The following is a 27,122-nucleotide window of genomic DNA, read 5'->3' on the forward strand; positions in this document are numbered from 1 at the left end:
CATGGCGGTGGCGGCAGCAGCTGCTTGGGCACGGTGCAGTGGTGACTGAGCTACGAGCCTGGTGGCAGGTGTTCGCTGAGCTCCGGTCCCCACGTGTCTCCCAGAAGGTGGTGAACACTTGGTCCCAGGAACTCTGGAGCCCGCTCCAGCCGGGACGATGGTGAAGTATTTCCTGGGCCAGAGCGTGCTCCAGAGTTCCGGGGACCAAGTGTTCACCGCCTTCTGGCATCAGTACCCAAATCCCTATAGCAAACATGTCTTGACGGAAGACACAGTACACACAGAGATGACTGCTGACCAGCAACTGCTGTCCCGGCGACTCCTGACCAAGACCAACAGGATGACCCACTGGGCCAAGCAACTGTTTCCTGCCAATGTTCTTCATTCAGTGTACATCCTGGACGACTCTACTTGGACCCACAGAATCAGACCATGACCACCTTCACCTGGAACATCAACCATGCCCGGCTGATGGTGGTGGAGAAATGATGTGTTTACTGTATGAATTCTGACAACAGTGGCTGGACCGAAATCCGCAGAGAAGCCTGGCTCTCCTCTAGCTTATTTGGTGTCTCCAGAGGTGTCCAGGAATTTGGTCTTGCCCAGTTCAAAAGCAATGTGACCAAGACTATGAAGAGTTTTGAATGTATCTTGGCAAAGATGCAATGCGAGGCCCCTCTAAAACACTTGTTGACACAGCCAAGGAAGCCAAGGAGCAGGCAAAGGAGATGGCACTAGCAGCTACAGAGAAGGCAAGGACCTCACCAGCAAGGCGGCCACCTAGAAGCAGCAGCAGCAGCAGTTTGTGTGGCCAGCCCATTGCCACCACAGCATCCCAGTTAGTTTGGCTTAGCCCCCTCTGCCCCCTACATTGTACTTTATCATTAAAAATCAATTTCCAGCCCTAAAAATACACACACACACACACACACACACACACACACATACATATATTTATTAAGACAGCTGATCAATTACTTTACCAAACATCATAGATTTTATGAAGGAATTCATATGAGAGGAGGGGACTAAAAAACAAGCCACCTTAAAAACAGGAAAACATTTTTCTTTTCACAGTAAAGGAACTACATCAATTACTTTTTTTAAATAAAATTCTCCTTTGCAAATGTATATACGTAGTTTACATACTAAGAATATTCTTTGTAACTCTGATTTCAATTATGCAGTGCCAGTAAATAACATTTTTCTCTAACTTGCATTAATATTGACAAAAGATCAATTAACGAAATTTTACAAATTATTTCACAAAGATTACAAAAGACTCATTCATTATAAAACATTCACTACTTGAAATGGCAGAACGGTGTTCAACAGGTCAAAGAAATCAACTGAATGTTTCTATAGTTCTGATCCTTAAAATTCCTTTCTTGATGTAGTAGGAACTAAATTTGCACAGAAGCAGGGCTTTGGAATAGATGAGAAACTTTTCAGTGACTATAAGCAGAAACATGTACTGGAACAAAACCATTCTTCAGTTCAAGTTACCGCTGATCATGATTACCTCACCAGTTAGACTAGGGAAACAAAACATAAAAGAAAATTAAGAACAATGAAAAAAAGAGAAGAAACAATAAGGGCAAGAAACTAAAACTCAAAAATGCTAATTGTTCAATGCCATGTATCTTTCCCTTATCCTTGACTTTTATCTAAGTACTTCTGAAATACCTATACTATTATAATAATACTCTTATCTAAGTCTCAGAATCTAACAAGAAAAAAATACTCAGTCAAGGTAAGCCAGGTTATGTAGCTACACAAAGAACCATAAAATCTCTGTGGCTTAAAATAAAATTTACTTCTTCAGGCTGTCCATTCCTTACTGACAGGTCTTTCTTTTGGTGGGGGGGCAGGGGCATGGAATTTCACTCTTGTTACCCAGGCTGGAGTGCAATGGCACGATCTCAGCTCACCGTAACCTCTGCCTCCCGGGTTCAAGGGATTCTCCTGCCTCAGCCTCCCGAGTATCTGGGATTACAGGCATGCACCACCATGCCTGGCTAATTTTGTATTTTTAGTAGAGACAGGGTTTCTTCATGTTGGTCAGGCTGGTCTCAAACTCCTGACCTCAGGTGATCCGCCCACCTCAGCCTCCCAAAGTGCTGGGATTACAGGCATGAGCTACTGAGTGCGGCTTGGCAGGTCTTTTTTAACTCAGAGGGAATAGCACCTCAAAATGTTGCCTCAGGATCCAAGGACGGAAGGGAAAAAAAAAAAGACAGCTTTGAAGATCTTATACTGGAACTTAAATACTGCAGCAATATTAGGATGCACAATTTTGTTTCATACATCTGTTTTTCTCACAACTCACTTACTGGCCAGAATTAGTCACAGCCCCTAACATGAAGGATAAGAACAAAAACTATTTGGTAAACACCATTAATGATCAACACAGATGCATAAAACGAGTTGCTTTGATACAATGTTACATAGGCTTTCAGATTCAAGGGAAAATTTAAAGTAGCCTGCAAGGAAAATGTTGTGAGCAAAGGTTTTCTTATTCTAAAACATTTGCCAGTTGAGAAAGCAGCACCTTGGCATCTCAAACAAGTATGAATACTCAGCACAATCAAAAAACCAAAGGAAAAAGAATCATCACTATGCCTCTTATTATAGCACTATATTACTACAAATAAGAATGTTTATGATTTTAGTATCTCTAACTGAATGCTCCAACATTTAAATTCACCCACTCAATTTCCTCTCAAGAGACCATCCATATATATTCAACAAACCTATTCAGAGTTCTACTGTGAGCTACTTGCTATCCTAGTCATTGTAAACAGGGAAGTAAGCTCTTATCTAAGGACTAAAAACTCTATCCCATTTCTAAATCTCCAGATTCAGTATTAAGAATAAAAAAACATATTTATTTATGCACAACTATTTCTAAAGTCACTTTCTAAAAAAGTTGGTATGGTTCCAAGACAACTCAATGGGGGAAAGAAGAGTCTCTTAAATAGTACTGGGACAACTGGGTTTCCATATACAAAAAATAAAGTTAGGAAATTACTTCACACCATACACAAAACTAACTCAAAACAAATCAGAGACCAAAATGTAAGACCCAAAACTATCAAACTCTTAGAAGAAAACATGTAGGAATATCTTTGTGACACTGAGTTGGGCAATGGTTTCTTAGATGTGACACCAAAAGCACAAGTAACAAAAGAAAATATAAATTGGGCTTCATCAAAATCAAGAGAGTGAAAAGACAAGCTACAGAATAAAAGAAAATATTTGCAAATCATTATCTGATAAGGAAGTTGTCTTAACAACATGCTACAACATGAATAAATCTTGAGAGCATTATATTAAGTGAAAGAAAGCTAGATGCAAAAGGGCAGAGATTATATGATTTCATTTATATGGAATGTTCACAACAGACATTTCCATAGAGACAGAGAGTAGATAAGCGGTTGCCAAAGGGCTGGAAGTGGCAGGAAGAGGAACACAAGTGACTGCTAATGGATAGTGGGTTTCTTTTGGGGGTATTCTAAAATTAGATAGTGGTCATGGTTGCACAACTCTGTGGTATACTACAAATCAATGAATTTTATAAAGTTCAATTTTATGCTATGTAAATTATATCTCAATAAAACTAACTTATTTTAGAGACAAGAGCTCACTCACTGGAGAGCAGTGGCATGATCACAGGTCACTGCATCCTGGAATTCCTGGGCTTATGAGATCCTCCCACCTCAGCTTCCCGAGTAGCTGGGACTACAAGGTGTTTAACACCATACCGGCTAATTTTTGTTTTGTTTTGTTTCGTTCGGTGAAGACGAACTCCTGGGTTAGTGCGATCCTCCCACCTCGCTTTCCAAAGCATTAGGAGTACAGACGTGATCCACTGACCCTGGCAAAACTTTTTTTTTAAAAAAGTGACAATGGCTTAACACCTATATTAGATGACAATAAAACCAGTGCAGATGGTCATGAAAAGCAAACAAATTCAGGGATTATATACTTTATAACTAAGTATATCTACTGGTCTGTGAAAGTAGTAAATGACAGAGTATGAACAATAAAATACTATAACATATATTGACTTACAAACATTAATCACCTCTCCTGCCTTCAAAACATCTGGAGGGCAATCATCTCATTCAAAAAGACCAACTTAATTATTGAGGAAGTTAAGAGAATAAAAGCTAAGGGAAAAAATAAGATTAATGTACTGAAATATTTAAGAATGACATATTGTAGTTTATGCTTTCAGAAGGGGCACAGTTATGGTAAATGAGGAGGACAACCTATGGGTATAACGGAAGGCTCCTAAAGTATGGTGGTTTCTGAGGTAGGGACTTCAAGTTGTAAATACAGTATCCATCTACTCCTGCTTTCTTACCAAAAGAACACTGATTTTGCTAGGGGCAATAATGGACTATCCTACTCCTGCTTTCTTACCAAAAGAACACTGATTTTGCTAGGGGCAATAATGGACTATCCTAAAATTTTTAAGGTTCTGGAAGACAGAGACGATAATATGACATAATTCTGGTAAGTAAGATGTAATATTTGAGATGACTTGGGGTGAGTTTTAGAAAGCTCCTTGACTAGGGGCAAACTAAGGTGATATTGTAACTCAGGGTCCCCAGGTTTTGGGGTATGCACTGTGAAAAAGTACTCACTTGTGGCCGGGCGCAGTGGTGCACACCTGTAATCCCAGCACTCTGGGAGGCCGAGGCGGGCGGATCACGAGGTCCAAAGATGGAGACCATCCTGGCCAACGAGGTGAAACCCCACCTCTACTAAAAGTACAAAAATTAGCTGGGCATGGTGGTGCATGCCTGTAGTCCCAGCTAATCGGGAGGCTGAGGCGGGACAATCACTTGAACTCAGGGGACAGGGGTTGCAGTGAGCCAAGATAGCGCCACTGCACTCCAGCCTGGCGACAGAGCGAGACTCCGTCTGAAAAGAAAAAGTAAAAGAAAACTCGCTTTTTTAACTGTTGCGCCTTGAGTTCTTGTTGTTTCAAGAAGTTCCAGAAAGAAGCTCAGCCCAGTGGTTGGGTCCAGAGATGCCTAAACTGGAGAAGAACTTTTGGCAAACTCTCCTCACTACCATACTAAAATCCCTATCCAGGAAGTAGCTTATGTGCCATTTTCTATACATTTGATGTATGTAAAAGCATGACAAATGTGCCTGCACTGCCTTTATTCCACCTCTAATACAATGACTCAGCTAACTAGCCTGGGTGTTCACCTTTGTTTGGGGAGGCACTGCCTTTGGGACTATCCCTAGTGTCCTCCTTACTTGGTGCAAGTAATAAAATCCCCGTTAAATCCTACTTGGTTGTGGTCACTGACTTGTCACCCACCAAGCAAATGAACACACCCATTGTGTGTGTAACAATATGAGCCTTCTTGCCCTTTTCTGCTTCCTCCTCCTTCCTGCCTGGAGCTGAACTAAGGAAGACAACAACAGTATCAGCTATATTGTAACTGACCATGAGGAAAAGACCAAGAGAACAACAGCCCAGTCTTCAACAGCCCTGGCATCCTTAAATGATCACATCAACTCTGGAATGTCTACTTCTGGACTTAGAAGGAAAACCTTATCTATTTTGTTTAACCACTGTTAATTGGCATTGAGGAAAAAATACCATGAGTCAAAAACTTGAAAAGATCAGACACAAGTTCATAATAAAAACACGGAGACCTAGAACAGCCATAAGAAGCATACATTGCTGATGTTTATTTTACAGAACTGTCAGATTACACCTAAAAACAGAAATTCACAGACTGAATACCTAAGATGATGATCACAATGCTATGAACATTCCCTAATCTAACTTTCATGACAATTCTAAGACTAACTGAATGCTCTCCTTACATAGGAGATCTCAGTAAAGAAAAGGTGATGCTTTCATTAACTGTCCTGAGCTCTTCCCTTCACTGTCAACCTACCATAGGTTATAAACACAATAAAAATAATGTTTTCCTATATACATGGATCTCAAACAAGGGATTTATGTATTTTATTTTTTTTATTTTATTTTTTTTGAGATGGAGTTTTGCTCTTCTTGCCCAGGCTGGAGTGCAATGGCGCGATCTGGGCTCACCACAACCTCCGCCGCCCCCACCCCGGTTCAAGCGATTCTCCTGCCTCAGCCTCCCAAGTAGCTGGGATTACAGGCAAGCGCTACCATGCCCGGCTAATTTTGTATTTTTAGTAGAGATGGTGTTTCTTCATGTTGGTCAGGCTGGTCTCGAACTCCCAACCTCAGGTGATCCGCTCGCCTTGGCCTCCCAAAGTGCTGGGATTACAGGCTTGTGCCACCGCGCCCAGCCTAAGGGATTTATTTATTTAGGTATCGAGAATTTAAAAAATAGCAGCAATGGCTTAACTGTAACATCAGGAATAACTAATAATTCAATTATGTCATTCACAAACCATGATGATAATATTCATATCTCCTCAATGACAAATTTCAAACTCAAACTCTGCTGGGCAAGAAACAATGTACTCTTTTTTTTTTTTTTTTTTTTTTTTTGAGACAGGGTCTCGCTTTGATGCTCAGGCTGGAGTGCAAGGGTGAGATCATGGCTCACTGCAGTTTCGACCTCTGGCACTCAAGTGATCCTTCCACCTCAGCCTCCCGAGTAGCTGATACTACACACGTGTACCACCACATGCAGTTAATTATTTTTTGTACAGATGGGGTCCCACTATGTTACCCAGGCTGGTCTTGAACTCTTGGCCTCAAGCAATCCTCCCACCTCAGTCTCCCAAAGTGCTGGGATTACGGGTGTGAGTCACTGTACCTGACCCATATGACATAAATTGAGTTCCCAAAAAAAAGGGAAAATTAAGGTAACAATTTAGAGAGGGTATGCTGTGACTAAACTAGGAATCTTTTCAGTTCCAGCTAAATGCTGAAATGCAAACAAAATATCACAGTATAAACGTATCAAGAGAAATCCCAAATCCAGTTTTTATGTTTAATGTCCCAAAATTTAAATTGTCATATAAACCAACAAAACACTTCTACAAGCCAGTATTTTGCAGCTTTGGGGCCAACATCTATTGGGTACCCACCACGTACTTTTTATTTAAATTTTAATAACAAAAAGCTAAAATTTAATAAGCAGACTGTTTTCAGTGAGATGAATTAGCAGAGTTGGCATTTATGTTTCTGCCTGAAACAACAAAAAAACCTGGAAAAATAGATGAAACAATTAAGATGCAACATATGTTAACAAAGGGCAATGGTCTGGGTTATGGGAAACAAATTATGTAAGCTTTCTGATCACACCAGTTTGACTGAAGAGTTTCCAAACTATCCTGCAAAGAAGGGGGAAATCACATGGGATTCAGGAGCCTTTGTAAGTCAAGGAGATAAGGCTATAAAGAAGTCCAGGGAGGCTAAGACTCTGGAGTTCTCAGGATACGATACCAGAGAGGAATAAGCTACCAAGAAAGGAAGATTTCCAGAGGAGGTTCTCTCTAAGCAATGAGATAAAGATTGACTAACCTGGGCCAAGCACGGTGGCTCACGCAGTAAACCCTAGCACTTTGGGAGGCCAAGGCGGGAAGGATCACTTGAGCCCAGGAGTTCAAGATCAGCCTGGGCAACAAAGGCAGAGCGCATCTAATAAGAAAAAAAAAAAAAAAGATTGACCAAGCCTATGTGCTTTTAAGAAGCTACACAAAGGTGGATGAAACAAACTGAAAGGATCAGAGAGTGAAATTCTCTAAGTTCACCTGAGTTTGGAATAGTTCCTGTTCCCAAAAGTTGGAGCAATTAACTTCATAATTTACAGGGCACTGAAAAAACTCACAAGGATTTGTAATGGACAAAAAAATTGCCCTAGACTAAAATCTGCTCTAAAATGCCCTCCTCACAACACTTCCTCATACCAACAGCATATCTTTAGAACGCCAATTAAAATCTCACATTGTCTGTGAAATAGCCTACACAGAAATGTTGTCTCTATTGAACAATGTGCTCAAGTATTTGCATTTGGAATAAATCATTTCCTGACCTGTAATCTTCTCATATAAATTACTTTTTATCACTCAGCTGAGGTTATAACTTGCACTCCTTTACTACAACAGTGCCTTACAGATCAATTTGCTGTTTTCTGTATACATGCCAGTCCAGTATATAACACACTGCTATTTTGGTGAGGTTCACTTCCATTCCACAAACATAATCTCCTGCTTGAACAATTTCTAGCTTTGGCTTATTTTTTCCAGAAAAGAAACACTTGTACTTTTAACATGCTGAATAACTGAAAAGTGGGAGGGAATAACTGAATAAATCAAATAAGTAGAACAGAGACAAAATTAACACTTAATTTGGAAAGATTATAGTAAACACAGATTGTAACAACAAATAGTCCAAGAAATGGAAAATGAAAAGCTTGGAAAAGAAATTTCTAATTTCTGAGGATTAATATGTATTTCTAAGTTTTAGAATATTCTACTGGCTCACAGTGTCCCACATGGTGACTCCTGAATTCCAGTTGAAAATGACTTACGAGTGTGGCAATGCTGGGCGCGGTGGCTCATACCTGTAATCCCAGCACTTTGCGAGGCTGAGGAGTGTGGATTGGCTGAGGTCAGGAGTTCGACACCAATCGGCCAACATGGTAAAACACCATCTCTACTAAAAATACAAAAATTAGTTGGCGTGGTGGCATGCGCCTACAATCCCAGCTACTCGGGAGGCTGAGATATGAGAACTGCTTGAACCCAGGAGGCAGAAGTTGCAGTGAGCCAAGATCCCACCACCGCACTCCAACCTGGGAAACAGAGTAAGACTCTGTCTCAAACAAACAAACAAACAAACTAAAAAAGAGTGTGGCAAAATACTTGAGTACTCTCTCTAAATAAATACCCAATATGGTGGAAAGGTTAGATTCTATATTCAAAGGCAAAACCCTGAGATATTTTTACCTCATAGTTTTATATTCTATCAACAACAGTGCATTGGAAGGCATTAATATCTATGAAAGAGAAAAAAGAAGCGACTTCAATATGCAATATGTAATCACAGGCCTTGAGAGATTATATGAGGAGGGACGAGGTGTTAAAGAGTATTAAAAATGCATATTTAAGGAGTAGCCGAATTCAACACAAGTTTCTGTTCTTTTTCACAACTGCAAATTTCTGTAAGCTAACATTAAATATTCAGTTGAATACAAGAGGGATAACAATTCTTCAATTACCTTATGTTAACGTAACAGTTTCAAAGGTGCCACAGTGAAGTAAAGAATGACTCCAGCTCTTAAATTCCCCAAGTTAAAGTCACTCTTAAAATCTCCTTTGAAGCTACTTACTAGCTCTCTTGTATGGTGGTGTGGCTGTTTCCTCTACCATGATTTCAGACTTCTATCCTCTCAGCTCTAAAAATCAGTACCTTGAAATCTGAACAGCAGATTATACTAACCTACTACCATCAACCAGTTATCCACCACACTCATGCTTACCCTAAGATGTTATTCATCATGCCATTCAGTATTATTTCTGTCGTAGTTTCTGTCCAGTAATCATTTCTGGTGATTTCAGTATCCACAGTGATGAATGTTTTAATTGTTCCATTTCTCACTTCTTTGATTTCCTCTTCTTTAATGATTTTGTCCTCAACCTTATCTCAACCACTGACTTACCATGGCATACTCTAGACCAGAGGATCTTTAACTTTACTCGGGCAATATAAACCTATGGACTATCCTTTCAGACATAAGAAATCCTATCTTAGACCCTTATCATGGCCCCAAACAGCAATCCCTCAAAAATCTCGATTTCAAGCACCTTTCTCTCTCTCACGCCACTACCTCCTATTTTTCCTTTTCACATTCAAGTTCCCCTGGACCTAAGATTCACTGATCTCAACACTGTTTCATTGTTATTCATCTCTCATTTTCTCTTTTTTGCTTACCAAATGTAAAATCCTAGGTCTATCATTAGAATAATTCATTTGCCCATCTCTGAATGCATCTTAGTTTTCCAGCCAAACCCCAATCATTAAATCCAACTCTCCGCCTACTTTGTTTCTGTATCTAATCAATCAGCTGAACATAGCTGGAGATGAGTGACTGTAGGGAAGTGAATGATGAATTCATCAAAGATTAACGATGTCAGTTAAAAAATCATGACCAATGTCAAGTCAGTCTTTGCTGTACATAATTTCCTTATTTCATTCAATCTTTACTCCCGTAGATGACTATTTCATAACTTCTCTTCTCAAATCCTATCAGCTGGTATTTCACTAAAAAGCAGAAGCAATCAGATTTCCACAAGCTCTTACCTCTCTCTCACTACCTAGCTACCTACAGCTATTCCCAAATACAGTATCTCTTCCTTCTCTTCTGTTACTAGGGAGTAAGTTTATGGTACTATCTAACGCCAATTCTGCTACTACTTAAAGACAGGGTTCTAGTAATTCCTCCTTAGTTGCATCATCAACTTAATCCTATCTCTGAATTGTTTTCATCAACATACAAATATGGTATATTGTCTTCCATTTTACAAAATCTTATCTTCTTCCTAAAGCTCTGCTCCATTTCTCTTTTTCCCAAATGCCTTGTCTGTAATCTCTGTCTCCAATCTACTACACCTCCAGTTCTCCAGTAAACTCACTTTATCAGGCTTTTGTTCCCACTATTACACTGAAACTGCTTATCAAGGTTACCAACGACTCATTAGCTAAAACTGAATTGTAGATTATCAGCCTTTATTTTACTTCACCAAGCAGCATTTGACAAAACTGGTAATCCCTCCTCTTCGAAACACTTATTCCACTAAGCTTTCTGAACATCACTTCTGGATTTCATACCTCCCTGTCCCTTCTTTCTCATCTACTTAATCTTTAAAAACTGCTCCAGGGTTTAACACTTAAGTATGTTCTATATTCACTCTCTACATCAACTCATTCAGTCTGATAGCTTTAAATGCCATTTATATACTGACTACTCCCAGATTCTCCAGCCTAGACCTCTCCCTTTAACTAACAAACATGATACTTTAAGTAACTGCCTGTCTAAATAAGCATCTCAAATCTAACGTATCTAAAAGATAGATTCCTAATCCCCAGTATTATTACCACTATCACCACCACTCTCCAAAATGTCTGCTCCTCCAGTCAATTCTCATCTGAAAAAAAAATGGTAACTCTATGTTTTGCAACAGCCAAAAGCTTAGAACCCATTTTTAACCCTGTCTCTCACATCAGATGCAATTCAGCAACCCACTCTTATCAATTCTGTGTTGGAAATAAATATGAATCTGAGCATTTTTCATCACCTCTACCATTGCTATCACCATGATCTAATGCTACCACAGAATCGTTACAATTGCCTCCTAACTGCTCTCCCTGCTTCTGCCTCACCCCACACCCCAAGAGTCTACTATCAACAAAGAAAGTAGAGGGATCCTTTTAAAACCACCTCATTCATGCCTTCCCATCTCATCCAGAATGAAAGCTTAATCCTTACAATGGTCTATAAGGTCCTTCACAAACTATCCCCTGCCATCCTGTTCCCCTTCTGATCTTTTCCTTCTCCTCTCCCACTTTTCATTCCTCTCTGACCATACCACATTCACTGCTCCCCAAATATGCTGGGCTCATTCCCAATCTCAGGGGCTGTGTACTTGCTCTTCCTTAGGCCTGGTACTTACTCCAGACATCTACGTGACTAGCTTCCTTGTTTCCCTCAGGTCTTCACTCAAAAGTCACCTACACAGAGAGGCATTCTCTGGCTCCCTTATCTAAAATGTCACCTCCATCCCCTCAACATTCATGCTTTCATTTTCTTTCCTGGCACTTATCTCTATCTTACATACCATTCATCATACTCATTTATCTTCTTATCTTTTGTCTCTCCTTCCATAAATTGATTTCCATAAGGGCAGCAATTTGATCCACTTTGTTCACTACTTTATTCCCAGTGCCTGATATGTACAAGGCACGCAATAAGTATTTGCTGAATGGATTTTAAATCTAGGATTGCACCCTCATACTTCAATCTTTAACTGCTATCCAACACCTGTCAAAGACTAAATAACACTGATATTTGAAGATGCTTGTGTGAAAACGGTCTTCAAATACCACAGGATAAAGTATTAATGCCCATTAGTACACACTCAAAATTCTATCATTTTATAAAGCTGTATTTTTAGACCTAGTAGCTTTCTTCTCTGTAGAAACAACAGAAAGTTATTGTGTAATGTTCTGTTCCCGGCTTTCACTGAGAATTATTTTTTAAAAGCCATATGAAGAACCTCCACACAAACCACAAAACTATTATAAACATCACTATTAATTACAACATTTAATACTACTTTAAGAAAAATGCGTCCTTTTTAAACTCAGAGCCAGGAAAAACAATCTCTTAAAAATTTATTTATTTCATTATTTACCAAATATATCCCTGACTCTCACCAACTCCACACAGGTAACAAATTTCAGAATTAAACACGTTATCATTTGTTCATACATTTAAGTTGAGGAGGATATTTCTATTGAACCACCTCAGTTTACATGGATGTTTTGTAAGGCCTTATTTCTATTTTACCAATCTTATTCATAGTTATCCTTAACAAAAGTCACCTCAAATTATTTTATTTAGGTAAATAACTGACAGACTGTATAATTCTCTAATACTGTCATACATAAAAACAACATGTAGATCACAAAAAAGTCACTTACATGTCATGAAATCACTTCACTGACATATATACTGCAGTCTTTCTAGTCTATAGTCTATTTTTTTAAGTGATTTGACATAAAGTTAACTAGGAACTTATTTCTCTATCAGCTACAAGGATGACGATACCTACCAATAAGAGAAAAGTACGTATGCAGCAAGGGAATGAGACACAATGATGCTTAAGGTGACAGTGACATATGAAAGCAACCTTAATCTACAGACAGTGTAAAGACACTGAGAAACGTAGGCACATTACAGAAAACTAACCAGGATTACTGATAGTTATTTTTTCAGTATCTATTGCCCACTTTGGGAGGCCAAGGTGGGTGGATCACCTGTCAAGAGTTTGAGATCAGCCTGACCAACATAGTGAAACCCCATCTCTCCTAAAAATACAAAAATTAGCTGAGCATGGCGGCAGGCGCCTGTAATCCCAGCTACTCGGGAGGCTGAGGCAGGAGAATCGCTCGAACCTGGGAGATGGAGGTTGCAGTGAGCCGAGATCGCACCACTGCACTCCAGCTTGGGTGACAAGAGCAACACTCTGTCCCAGAAGAAAAAAATAATAATTATATATATATATATATATATATATATAGAGAGAGAGAGAGAGAGAGAGAGAGAGAGAGAGCGCAAGCGTGTGAGCGCACGAGGGAGAGCCAATTAAGGAAGTATTACTCAAATCAATAAGAAAATTCTGCAATTTCAATAAACATCCAAGCATTCACATCTGCCTCTGTAATACCTCAAATGATTCTAATTACATTGTTTTTCCTTCAGAAGTTTCTAATCAACAAAATTCAAACCCATTCTCTGAGCATCCACCAAATAATGGTAGCCTTTACAAAAAGTTTCTATGATCTACCTGTTAGAACCCCAGGAGACAACCGAGTCTCAGAAGGAAGAGAACCACCAGATTGTTGCTGGATATTTTAATTCAAAATATCTTCCTTGAAGACTGAGCCTTGAGGTTACTGACCTTTATTACTGTACTGTCTACTGAAGTCTCCCTAACACTAAGTGTGCACAACCAGGTTTAGTAAAAGAAACATAAAAAGGCACTGTGGTAACTGCTTCATACAATTTCACTCAATTCATATAACAACCCTTTTAGGTAAAATAGTACCTATCTTATAGATCAAAAAAGCCATGGTTCAGAGAGGTTAAATCATACAAGCAATAGTTATGAAGACAACCTACTATGAAGTCACTAACACAAACAAGTAGGAGGAAAAGTGCTTGAGGTCAGGGAAAACTTCCTGGAAGAACTGTGCTTTAAAAGGACAGTAGGAATGGACAAATAGAAAAAGGTCGTGTGTAAAACACTACTGTATATACAAAAGAACTAAAAGCTCTCTTTAATCCATTGATTTAGAAGACTCCCCCTTTTTTACACTGTTTAGACTGAATCTTGACAGTCACTTAACTCTGTAACTCCTAAAGGTGTCCTTGGATTCTATTACCGGGACCCAGTATAACACAAAAGAAAGTGGACTCTGGAGTCATAGGACTTGGGTTCAAATACTAGTTATCAGTTATAATATGCAAGAGCTGGAGAAATTCTTACAGCCTCTTTATTCCTCAGTTTCCAGATCTATAAAATGGAAATAACAGTAGTAATGAACATATAAAGTTTCCATGGGGACGAAGTAAGTTAATACATATAAAGTGCTTAAGATTAAGACAATACGTAGCACACAGGAAGTACTGTATTAATGGGAACTAATACCAATCATTCCTCCCTTCCTCTTGCATTAGATCGTAAGTCCTCAAAATTATCTCATTTTGAATTCCTCAACTTTACTTAACGCCCTCTTCTCAGTTTTCCTTTTCCAAGCATCACCCAATTTTCAGCAAAATCACATCATAATCAGCTGCTGACTTAAAGGGTTAACTCCAACATATGGTGGGAGTGAAAGAAACCCTGACTTTGATCCCTTTGTACTGCCACACTCAACCCTCTTCCTTTGTTTTTATTCTCATTATTCAATCACTTTCAGTTCTCTTGCCTGTTATTCTACAGCTATTATAATCACCTTAATAAATACCTTTGTATTCTGCTTCTCTCAATCCTCTTCTCAATGTTAACAGCGTTAGGTGTTTTTGAAGCATGGGAGACCCAAGTGAGTAACATCTACTAGACATTTAAATATTCAAGAATATTTATATAGTACCTGTTATTTGTTAAGCACTGTTGTGTGGACTACACATCTAAGGTGTTAAATGTACATACTGATGACTGGTTGAGGTAACTGATGAGATCTTCAGCAAGAAAATTAGACCTGGTAAAATGATGTACAGACAAGCAACCAAAAATACTGTCCAAAGATTCAGAAGATTGATCTAATCAAGAGTTGAGTTTTGCCATTACAGGGTAAAGAGTATAGTGAACAAGCCCAGAGTAGGATGTCCTAGATTGCCAGGGAGAAAAAATGCCAACAATTTTTAAACCTGGGTATGTATCAATTTGAAATCAGTTACTCTTAATAAATCTAGGATACCAGAGAACTTACAATGCAGTTTAAAGTATATTACACGCACACACAAAATATATTAAGACAATGTTGAATATATATGAAGAAGGTATGTGTATTCATATTTGTTTTAGATTCAACTCCAAAGAACGATTAAACTTAAAAACTTCTAAAAAGAAGAGACTTAGGTCATTATATCATCTGTAACTTCTAGCAATGCAGCAGAATATTATCTATTTAATGTGCATAAAATAAATGCATTCTAATTCAAAATGTAACCAACCAGAAAATGAAGAGAAAGTTTTCAAGATGGCATAAAAATGTGGCAAGTGTTTCTATTTCCATGCCATACATTTCTTGCCTCCAAGCAAATATTCACATTATTCTCTCTGGAATGCAGTCTGTTCATCAAACACAACTCTTACCCATCCTTTATATAATCCAGCTTCTCCATTAAGCCTTCCTGTCATAGAAAGTATAACAATGCCACAGTTTCATAATGTTCCTTCTCTTAATATCTACAGCACTTATTACTACATAATCCAATCCTTAATTATTGAGTTTTTTTTTCCTCCTAACACCAAAGAGGTGATGTCTTTTCCAATACCACTTCTCCGACTCTCTGATATCAACTAGGTGCCCTACAATTCAATTCTGACACTAACTACCCAGAGTTAGCATCAGATTCCACAGATTTAAGGCTCACAAGACTGCCATTACTTCATACACCAGTCACAAGCATGGGGTTCCCCAATCCTCTGACTGATCAACTGACCAGCAGTAATTGGGGGCTCCCAGGCCCCCTCCTCTGGTTAGGTAATTTGGTGTGATAACTCACAGAACTCAGGAAAGCATTTTCTTACTAGATTATTATTATAAAGGATACAACCCAAGAACCACCAAATAGAAGAAATGCATGGGGTGAGGTAGGAAGTAAGGGAGCTTCCAGCTTCCATACCCTCTCTCAGGGTGTCACCCTCTCAGCTCTCCAAATCCCGTCATTTACAGGGTTTTGTGTTTGTTTGTTTTGCTTTTTCTTCTTCTGACACAGGGTCTCACTCTGTCACCCACGCTGGGGTGCAGTGGCAGCATCTTGGCTCACTGCAACCTCTTCTTCCTGGGTCAAGCGATTCTCCAGCCTCGGCCTCCCGAGTAGCTGGGACTACAGGCGTGAGCCACCGCACCCCGCTAATTTTTGTATTGGTTGTAGAAACAGGGTTTTGCCATGTCGCCCAGGCTGGTCTCAAACTCCTGAGCTCAAAGGCACCCACCCATCTTGGCCTCCCGAAGTGTTGGGATTACAGGAGTGAGCCACTGCTCCCAGCTTTTTGACAGGTTTTTATAGAGGTCTGGTTACATATGCAAACCTTTTATAGAGGTTTGGTTACATATGCCACTGGTAATTTACTCTATCTCCAGTCACTCCCCACTCCCCAGAGGTTAGGGCATGGAGATAAGAGTGTTTCAAGCTTCTAATCAAGGTCTGGTCTTTCTGGTGACCACACCATATCCTCAAGTTATCTAGAAGTCCACCAAGGCTTGCCTCATAGAACAAATGACACTTCTATCACCCCTATCACTCGGGAAAGTCCAAGGGTATCAGAAGCTCTGTGCCAGGAACTGGGAACAAATAACATGTTTGTAAATATACCACAACTGTATACAGTAGTATGAATCAACTGCTGAATATTCATCACCTCTCTCCACTAGAAGTAGAAATTTGTTGAAAATGGGTTTACTTCTTAAATGCCTACAACACTGACCACATACATAATCAATACTTGGTATTTATACATTCAAAACATTTACTGAGAGTCAATCCATAACAGTAAGTGACTGGGGAGTTCTCTGATTTCATATATGCAAATTACAGAGTTTTATTTTATTGGCTTTACTAGGATTTTTTCAAAATAAAAGTGATGCATCTCAAAGAATTAAAGATAAATTTCAAAAAATTCTAGGACATTTCTATTTATTTATTTATTTTGAGATAGAGTCTCACTCTGTCACCTAGGTTGGAGTGCAGTGGCACAATGTCGACTCACTGCAACCTCTACCTCCCGGGTTCAAGAGATTCTCCTGCCTCAGCCTCCCGAGTAGCTAGGATTACAGGCGAAAGCCACCACACCCATCTAATTTTTGTATTTTTAGTACAGACCAGGTTTCACCATGTTGGCCAGGCTGGTCCTGAACTCCTGACCTCAAGTGATCCACCCGCCTCGGCCTCCCAAAGTGCTGGGATTACAGGTGTGAGCCACCGTACCTGGTGGACACTTCTATTTAATTAATTAAACAATTACTGAATACCTACTATCTTTTTTTTTTTTTTCTTTTTGAGACAGTTTCACTCTTGTTGCCCAGGCTGGAGTGCAATAGCACGATCTCAGCTCACTGCAACCTCCACCTCCCAAGTTCAAGTGATTCTCCTGCCTCAGCCTCCTGAGAACCTGGGATTACAGGTGCCCACCACCACGCCCAGCTAATTTTTTGTGAATACCTACTATCTACTAAGCAATGTTCTCAATGCTGGGAATACAGTTTATCAAGGCTGACAAAAGTCCATTTAATGGAGCAATTTAATTCTAATGCAGAAAAAGAAGTACAATGTTTAGTATGACAGAAATAAGAGACAAGGGCCAGATGCAGTGGCTCCCACCTGTAATCCCATCACTTTGGGAAGCTGAGGTGAAAGGATCACTTGAGGTCAGGAGTTCAAGACCAGCCTGGGCAACATAGTGACACCCAGTCTCTACAAAAAAACAATTAAAAAAAATTAGCTGGGTGTGGTGGTACACATCTGTAGTCCCAGCTACTTGGGAGGATCACTTGAGCCCAGGAATTTGAGACTGCAGTAAGCTATGATCACGCCATTGTACTCTAACCTGGGTGAGAGAACAGGAACCAGTCTTTAAATGATTTTTATTTTAAAAAAGAAATAAGAGACAAAGCAAGTAGAGTGATATTTGGTGATATATGATAGAAAATGTTGATGGAGGAGGGAAGAGGTCAATTTTAGATAAGGTAGTCTTCAAAGAAGACCAAAACAAGCAAGCATGTTAACATTTGAACATACGTACCTGAAAGAAGTGATGGACTCATGTGGATATCTTTGGGGAAAAAATTCTAGACAGAGAAACAAGTGCAAAGGCCATAAGGGGAGACCAGACCTGGCATGTTCAAGGAACAGCAAAAAGGCCAAGTAAGAGGGTAACAGAAGATAATGTCAATGTGGAATGACTGGAAAGCAGGATATCATGTAGAGTCTCTCTGCCCATTATAAGGCCTTCATCTTTTATTCTTAATCAGTTTAGAAGCCTTTGGAGGCATCTGACCATAAAAGTAACATAATCTGACTGTTTCCTATAGGTACTATAGACTTTTATGGGTAAGAACTAGTTAGGAGGCAGTTAGATATCTAGTTACAAGTAACTAGTTAAGTGACTACTAGAAATAGACTCAAGAGACTCTTAAGAGGAAAATCTAGGCAAAAGATAATGGAAGTTTGAACTAGTATAATGGTAATAGAAAAGATGACATGTGCTGGGATCTGAATTTTTTTTTTTTTTTTCAGACAGCGTCTCACTCTGGTTACCTAGGCTGGAGTGCAATGGTGTGATCTGGGCTCACTGCAGCCTCAACCTCCCAGGCTCCGGTGATTCTCCCACCTCAGCCTCCCAAGTAGCTGGGTCTACAGGCGCATGCTACCACGCCTAGCTAATTTTTTGTATTTTTAGTAGAGACAGAGTTTTGCCATGTTGCCCGGGCTGGTCTTGAACTCCTGGACTCAAGCAATCTACCCGCCTTGGCCTCCCTGAGTGCTGAGATTACAGGCGTGAGCCACTGCGCCCCGCCTGGGATCTGAATATATTTTATAGATAGAACCAACAAGACTTTCCTGACAGTTTGGATATGGGATGTGAGAGCAAGGAGTCCAGGATGACTGCAAGGGACCTAAACTAGAAGGATGGAGTTGCTATTTACTGGATAATGAAGACTCAAAGCAGAACAGGTTAGTATCAGGAACTCAGCTGCAGACATATTAAGTCGGAGATGCCTATTAGACATCCAAATGGAGACAATGAATAGGCTGTTTCAATAAGAGTCTGAGATTTAGGGGAGAGATCCAAACAAGGACATAGATATAGAAGTCTCCAGCATATAGATGGTATTAAAGGTTATACAAATAGATGTGACCAAGAACAAGAGCGTAGCTAGAAAAGACGTCCAAGAAACTAGCCCCTAAAGGATTGTAGAATATGAGGAAAACCTTCCAAGGAGAGGCAAGAAAGACAGATACGAGAAAAACCAAATGAGCATAATGTCCTAGGATGCAAAATAAACAAAGTACTTGAAGGAAAAGAAGGTGATTAACCATATTAAATGCGGCTGATAGGCCCAGTAAAATGAAGACTGGGAAATGATGCTTGATTCTAAAAAGCGGAGGTAATTTGCAACCTTGATCACTGCAGTTTCCTTGGAGTAATGGCGGCAGAAGCCTTTCTAGAGCAGGTTCAAGTCATAATAGGAGTCAAGAAACTGGGGACAATCTGTATAATACCAAGCACTTTACAGGCCAAAGGAGCCAAAGATAGAGACTATTTTCCTTACAAACTAGAGATTCCAGTTTCTCTTGAATCACCAGGAATTTCCTATCTTTGTGACAGACTCTGTTATTATATTTATGTTTCAGGTTATTTGTGAGGGATAGGTAGAACTCTAAGGACAAAATATCTGTAACCATTTTATAACCAGAAAAAAATGACAAAACAGCATTTAAATAAAAATTCATCTTCTCAAGAGACTCTTAACAAGAAGAAGGAACAGTAAGTGTTAATAGTCACATTTTTATCAAGCAAGTTTCTCAAGCCTGAACTCATACACAGCCTCCCATAGAGCGTAGCACATCACAAAAGCACTCAAAGGTTTATAGCTTCCCTGACCTCAATTCAGTTCTTCTCCATGTTCCCACATTATTTCTACAAAGCTTCTCAGACACCTCCTCTTTATCAACAGAGTAAAAAGCAGGCTACAGTATCTGGAAAACTTTGAAACAGAGGAAGAAAACAACTGTAATATTAAAAGGTACAAAATGTTAATGCATTTAGATTCCCCTTCATTTTTATTTTTGTCTGTAATAAACTTCAACATATTCTAGACCTCTTTCATTTCCCAATGAACAATTAAGTGACCAGTCAAAATTTCACTAAGCTTATATATTTTCCTTCACATCTGCTGGGTACTCTAACATGAATCATAATATTCCAAATTACTTAGAAGGACAGAAGTAATGAAGGTAACAGTTTATAACCTGAAGTGATCAAATCTTATTTTCTAAGGTTTTGTGGCATCAATATCACAACTAAAAGGAATCAGCAGTATAAGTGCACTGTCCATCTAGTTGCAGTATGTCAACCATAGAGGAAGGTAGAAGGTGAACCCCATCTCTACTAAATATACAAAAATCAGCTGGGTATGGTGGCACACATCTGTAATCCCAGCTACTTTGGAGGCTGAGGCAGGAGAATCGCTTGAGCCCAGGAGGCGAAGGTTGCAGTGAGCTGAGACCACGTCACTGCACTCCAGCCTGAGTGATGGAGCAAGACTCTGTCTCCAAAAATAAAAATAAAAAGCGAGAAAGAAAAAATTTCCTTGGAACAAAGTCTAATAAAGTATTGTGAAAACCTAGGTTATTGCTTTTCTGTCCTATGTAAAAATAAAAAAGACATAATAGACAATAAATACCTAAAGCACCTATCCTCTTTTCATCCTTTGTGCATTACTGAATTTAGTAAAACTAAACATTTTCCCAATACATTTTATTTTTATTTTATTTGAGATGGAGTCTTGCTCTGTCACCTAGGCTGAAGTGCAGCGGTACAATCTCCCCTCACTGCAACCTCCACCTCCCGGATTCACGGGATTCTCCTGCCTCAGCCTCTCAAGTAGCTGGGATTACAGATGCATGCCACCATGCCCAGCTAATTTTTGTATTTTTAGTAGAGGCGAGGTTTCATCATGTTGGCCAGGCTGGTCTCGAACTCCTGACCTCAAGTGATCCACCTGCCTCGGCCTTCCAAAGTGCTGGAATTACAGGTGTGAGCCTCCACATCTGGCCCCAATACATTTTAAAATATCACAAGTACCTCAGCCAAGAATTTAGAGTATAACCATTTGTTGTTTGAAGTGGATACACTCTGATCTGTTGTTTCCTCAACTTCCTACCAATGTTTAAAAACATTAGAACCTGAAGGAAATACATAAGAGAAACTCAGTTTGCCATTCTCCAAATTTTAACCCTTGCTAAAGGAGAGTTCTAGAGAAATAGAAACAAAGCAGTTCTCTAAAACTTGACAGAGGTGAAAAATCATTTGAAGGCTATTGCAGAGAATTAAAAGAACTCTACAGAAGGTCTACATATATATCATGCTAAACACATTGTGATTGTATTGAATAGATACAGCATTTTGAAAAAGAAGTGTTTAAGATACTTCAGGAGGTCGGGCGCGGTGGCTCACACCTGTAATCCCAGCACTTTGGAGGCAGAGGTGGGCGAATCACTTAAGTCAGGAGTTCGAGACCAGCCTGGCCAACATGGCGAAACCCCTTCTCTACTAAAAATACAAAAATTAGCTGGGTGTGGTGGCGTGTGCCTGTAATCCCAGCTACTCTGGAGGCTGAGACAGGAGAATCACTTGAACCCAGGAGGCAGAGGCTGCAGTGAGCCGAGATCGTACCACTGCACTCCAGCCTTGATGACAAAGCAAGACTCCGTCTCAAAAAATAAAATAAAATGTAAAGGATTCTAATATATTCTTGCTTTGTATAGTAAATAATCATCACTAAAATGTTTTCTAATCTATTTTGAATGAGAAATTTTTTGTTAAGTTTCACTTAAAGATGAACTGGTACACAATCTAAAAGTGAAATTCTGTAAAATAAATATTGTATTTCCATTGATTATAATGATAAAAGACATGATAAATGAAATAACATCTTGAACAGTTTATTAAAACGTTAGGCAAGATTTAAGAAGCTAGTAACATTATTTCACTTTTTCTTTATAACGCTTTTCATATATATAAGGTCTACTGTAACTTTATTAAGCCTATGAATGAAAAAAGCTACCAAGCTATTATATGAGCTAAAAATATATACTGGGAAAAGAAAGATCACATTATTTTTATTCCAAAAGTTGTGTCTGAAGAAACAAATGAGTAAAAGATATGTATTACTGATTCAGGCATATATCAATATACATCTAAGTGTCAAAATATATAGTTGTCTAAGAATAAGCCTAACAAACACAGGACCTATATGAAGAAAATCATATCCACTGGAGAACATTTAAAAAATCAAACATGAATAGCTGGAGGGATATTACATGTTATTTGAAGTGCAGACTCCGAAATGAAGATATTCACACTTCCTAAATTAGTCTATAAAACTGCACACAATTCCAAGCAAAGTTAGGCCAGGTGTAATGGCTCTTGCCTGTAATCCCAGCATTTTGGGAGGCCGAAGTGGGAAGATCACTTGAGGCCAGTTTGAGACCAGCCTGGGCAACAAAGGGACACTCCATCTTCAAAAAAAATTTAAAAATTAGGCAGGCATGGTGGCACATACCTGTGGACCCAGCAACTTGGGAGGCTGAGATAGGAGGCTTGCTTGGGCCCAGGAGGTCCGGGCTACCATGAGCTGTGATTGTGCCACTGCACTCCAGTATGGGTGACAGAGTGAGACCCTGTCTCAAAAAACAAAAAACAAAAAACAAAAAAAGAGGAAACGAAAAGCAAAATTAGACCAGGGTATTAGTGTGAGAAAGGCAAAGAAACGATGAAAGGCATCACAAAATAATTTTTTTTTTTTAGTTAAATGCAATTAAAGCCAGGTACAGAGGTACCCATCTGTAGTTCCTGCTAATTGGAAGGCTGTGGCAGGAGGATCATTTGAGGCCAGGGGTGTATAAAAGGATATTCATACACTGATGTTCACAGCAGCATTATTACCATAGCAGCATTATTACCATCATTACCATGACTCTGCCTGTGAATAGCCATAGGACTACTGCCTGGGCAAAAGAGTGAGATCATGTCTCTTAAAAAGAGAAATTAAAAAAAAAAATTATATACCATAACTGAGATTTATTGCTGGAATGCAAGGATGGTTCAACACACAAAAGTCAATAAATACAATACATTCACAGAATGAAGGGAAAAAAAATCTTATGATCATCTCAATTGATGCAGATAAAGCACGTGACAAAAGTCAACATTTTTTCATAAAACACTCTACCAACTAGGAAAAGAAGGAAAATACAGCATAATGAAGGCCAGGTATGAACATCCCACAGCTAACATTATACTCAATGGTGAAACACTAAAAATTTTTTCTCTGAGATCAAGAGCAAGACAAGGATACCTGCTGTTGCCATTTCTATTCAACAAAGCATTGAACTAGTCAGAAACTTAGATAAGACATTCAAATTGGAAAGGAAGAAGGAAAATTACCTCTGTTCAAATGACATTAATTTGTTATGTACAAACCCCTAACAATTTCACACACACAGAGAAAAAAAAAACTTTTAGAGCTAACAAATTCGGCGATGTTGCAGGATACAAAATCAACACACATAAATCAGTTGTGTTTCTATAAACCAACAATGGACAATCTGAAAAGGAAATTATTAAAGCAATTCCATTTACACTGACATCAAAAAAATAATACGTAAGAAACCAAGGAGACAAATGACTGGTACATATCAAAGGAAATTAAAGACACAAATAAATGGAAAGACATCTGTGTTTGTGGATCAGAAAATCTGATATTAAGATATCAGCACTACCCAAAGCCATCTACAGATTCAATACATACAAACCTATTAATATCTCCATGTTTTCTACAGAAATAGAAAAATCAATTCTGAAATCCACATGGAATCACAGGGGACCCTTAACAGCCAAAACAATCTTGAAAAAGAACAGAGCTGAATAACTCACACTTCCTGATTTCAAACTTACTGCAAACCCACAGTAATCAAAAACGCTGCAGGACTGGGATAAAGACAGATATACTGTCGGTCCTCTGTATTTACAGACTGCATTCATGAGTTCAACCAATGGTAGATCAAAAATACCCAGAAAAAAATTTAAAAAATATGAATTTGAAAAATACAGTATAACAACTATTTACAAAGCATTTACACTGCATTAGGTATTATAAGTACTATATAGCACTTACATTGTATTAGGAATTTTAAGTATTCCAGAGATTACTGAACATATACAGAAAGATGTATGTAGGTACATGCAAATACTATGCCACCTTAAGGCTGATAAGGCACTTGACCATCCACAGATTTGGGGGTTCTAATCAATCCCCCATGAAACTGAGAGACAACTATACAGATGAAGAGAGAGACCAGAGATAAACCCCTGCATATATGGCCAAATAATTTTTGAAAAAGGTGCCAAAACTATTCAATGGAAAAAGGACAGTCTTTTCAATAAATGGTGCTGAGAAAACGAGATTAACAGATGTAAGAAAATAAAGTGGGACCCTTATCTTACACCATATACAAAAGTCAACTAAAGACGGATCAAAGAACTAAACCAAGAGCTGAAACTATAGAAGACTTAGAAGCAAATGAAGACAGGAAAGCTTCAATGACATTAGATTTGGCAGCAACTTCTGGGAAATGACACCAAAAGCACCAACAGCAAAATAAAAGATGGATACATTAAACTACATCAAAATTTAACATTTTTCTATGCATCAAAAGACATTATCAAGAATGTGAAAAGGCAACCCACAGAATAGAGAATATCTCTCTAATCATTTATCTGATAAGGTACTAATAACCAGAATATGTAAAGAACTCTTATAACAAAGCAAAACAAAACAAAACATGCTGAATCAAAACTGGGTAAACAACTTAAAACATTTCTCCAAAGGAGATATACAAATTGTGACCATGTACATGAGAAGATGCTCAAAAATCACTAATCATTGGGAAAATTACCATAATGAAATGCCATTTCACACTCACTAGGATGACTATTTTCAAACAACACCCAGGAAATAGTAAGTGTTGACTAGGATGTAGAGAAACTGGAATCCATCTTCACTGCTGTTGAGAACATATAATGGTGCAGCCACTGTGGAAAACTGTGCAGTGGTTCCTCACAAAACACAAAATTACCATATGATCCAGCAATTCTAATTCTGGGTACATACCCCAAGGAAGTAAAAAGCAGGGACTTAAATAGATATGCTGATGTTCATAGTAGCATTATTCACAATAGCCAAAAGGTAGAAGCAATCCTTCTACCTTTTGGTAGATAAATAAAATGTGGTATATATATGCAATGGAATATTACTCAGCCATAAAAAGAAGTGAAGTTATGATACTCGCTACAACACAGACAAACCTTGACATTATGCTAAGTTAAAATAAGCCAGACACAAAAGTACAAATATTGTATGATTCCACTTTTATGAAGGACAAGCAAATTCACAGAGACATTAGATAGAGAGTTTCTGTTTGGGATGATAAACTTCTGACAATGGATAGTACTGATAATTTCACAATAATGTGAGTATACTTAATGTTACTAAACTGTACACTTAAAAATGGTTAAAATGAGCTGGGCGTGGCTCATACCTGTAATCCCAGCACTTTGGGAGGCTGAGGCAGGCGGATCACTTGAGGTCAGGAGTTTGAGACTAACCTGGCCAACATAGCAAAACCCCATCTCTACTAAAAGTGCAAAAACTGGCCAGGTGTGGTGGCGGGTGCCTGTAACCACAACTACTTGGGAGGCTAAGGCATGAGAATCGCTTGAACCCAGGAGGCAGAGGTTGCAGTGAGCCACAATGGCGCCACTGCACTCCAGCCTGGGCGACAGAGCAAGACCCTGTCTCAAACCAAAACAAAAACGGTTAAAATGGTAAGCTTTGTTACATATATTTTACCACAATAAGAAAAATTTTTTAAAGAATGTCCGTTATTGAAAATGAAGAGTAATGAACAGATTTGCCTTACCTATTAAGATTCTATAAAACTGCAATCATTAAAACACTCTGATCTTGCGGTACAAGAAACAGAAAGATATATGGAATATAACAGATAGTCCACAAATATTTCTAAAATATAGCAAAAGACAAAGACATTTTATCTTACTGGAGAAAAGATGAACGTTTTAAAATATAATTTCAAATTAGAAAGAATTTCTTAAGCTGAAGCAAAGGCCTGATGCCAAAGGAAAAATTTTTACTGATCCTTTGTGTCTGTCAAGCAAAGCCATACAGAATAATGTACTATAAGTAGTTAAAAATGGCAAGAGACTAGGAAAAAACTTGCATGTGAAAAAGGAATAATAATTTTTTTTTTTTTTTTTGAGATAGAGTCTCGCTCTGTTGCCCAGGCTGGAGGGCAGTAGTGCTACTTTGGCTCACAGCAACCTCCGCCTCCTGGGTTCAAGCGATTCTCTTGCCTCAGCCTCTTGAATAGCTGGAACTACACCCAGCTAATTTTTGTATTTTTAGTAGAGACTGGGTTTCACCATGTTGGCCAGGCTGGTCTCGAACTCCTGACCTCAGGTGAGCTGCTCGCCTCAGCCTCCCAAAGTGCTAGGATTACAGGCTTGAGCCACTGCACCCGGCCTCCAATTCTGTTTGTATCATTCCAATTTTTTTCTACTAGTCAGAAAATTACACGTTTTAATTTTTAATTTTTTTAATGGTTACTATAGAATAGCTGTATCCAATTGAAGAGCTGTATCTACACTTTTTGCAATGATGGAAATTTTCTATATTTGTACTGTTTGAGACTGTGGATATTAACCATATGTGTCAACCGAACATATAAAATGTGATCAGAGTTCTAAAAGGAGAAATTGATTTTTTTTTTCTTTTTGAGACTGAGTCTCCCTCTGTCACCCAGGCTGGAGTGCAGTGGCATGATCTCAGC

The 27,122-nt window shown here is 38.8% G+C and overlaps 1 protein-coding gene and 1 pseudogene across 1 annotated transcript in view; one reads left to right on the forward strand and one right to left on the reverse strand.

The window, feature by feature from the left end:
* Positions 1-27,122, reverse strand: part of JMJD1C (jumonji domain containing 1C) — a 362,166-nt gene that overhangs the window by 266,130 nt on the left and 68,914 nt on the right. The window lies entirely within an intron of this gene.
* On the forward strand, positions 158-1,036 carry LOC105737807 (annotated as a pseudogene).

This window comes from Nomascus leucogenys, chromosome 18 (assembly GCF_006542625.1).
Source record: "Nomascus leucogenys isolate Asia chromosome 18, Asia_NLE_v1, whole genome shotgun sequence".
Classification (NCBI taxonomy): domain Eukaryota; kingdom Metazoa; phylum Chordata; class Mammalia; order Primates; family Hylobatidae; genus Nomascus; species Nomascus leucogenys.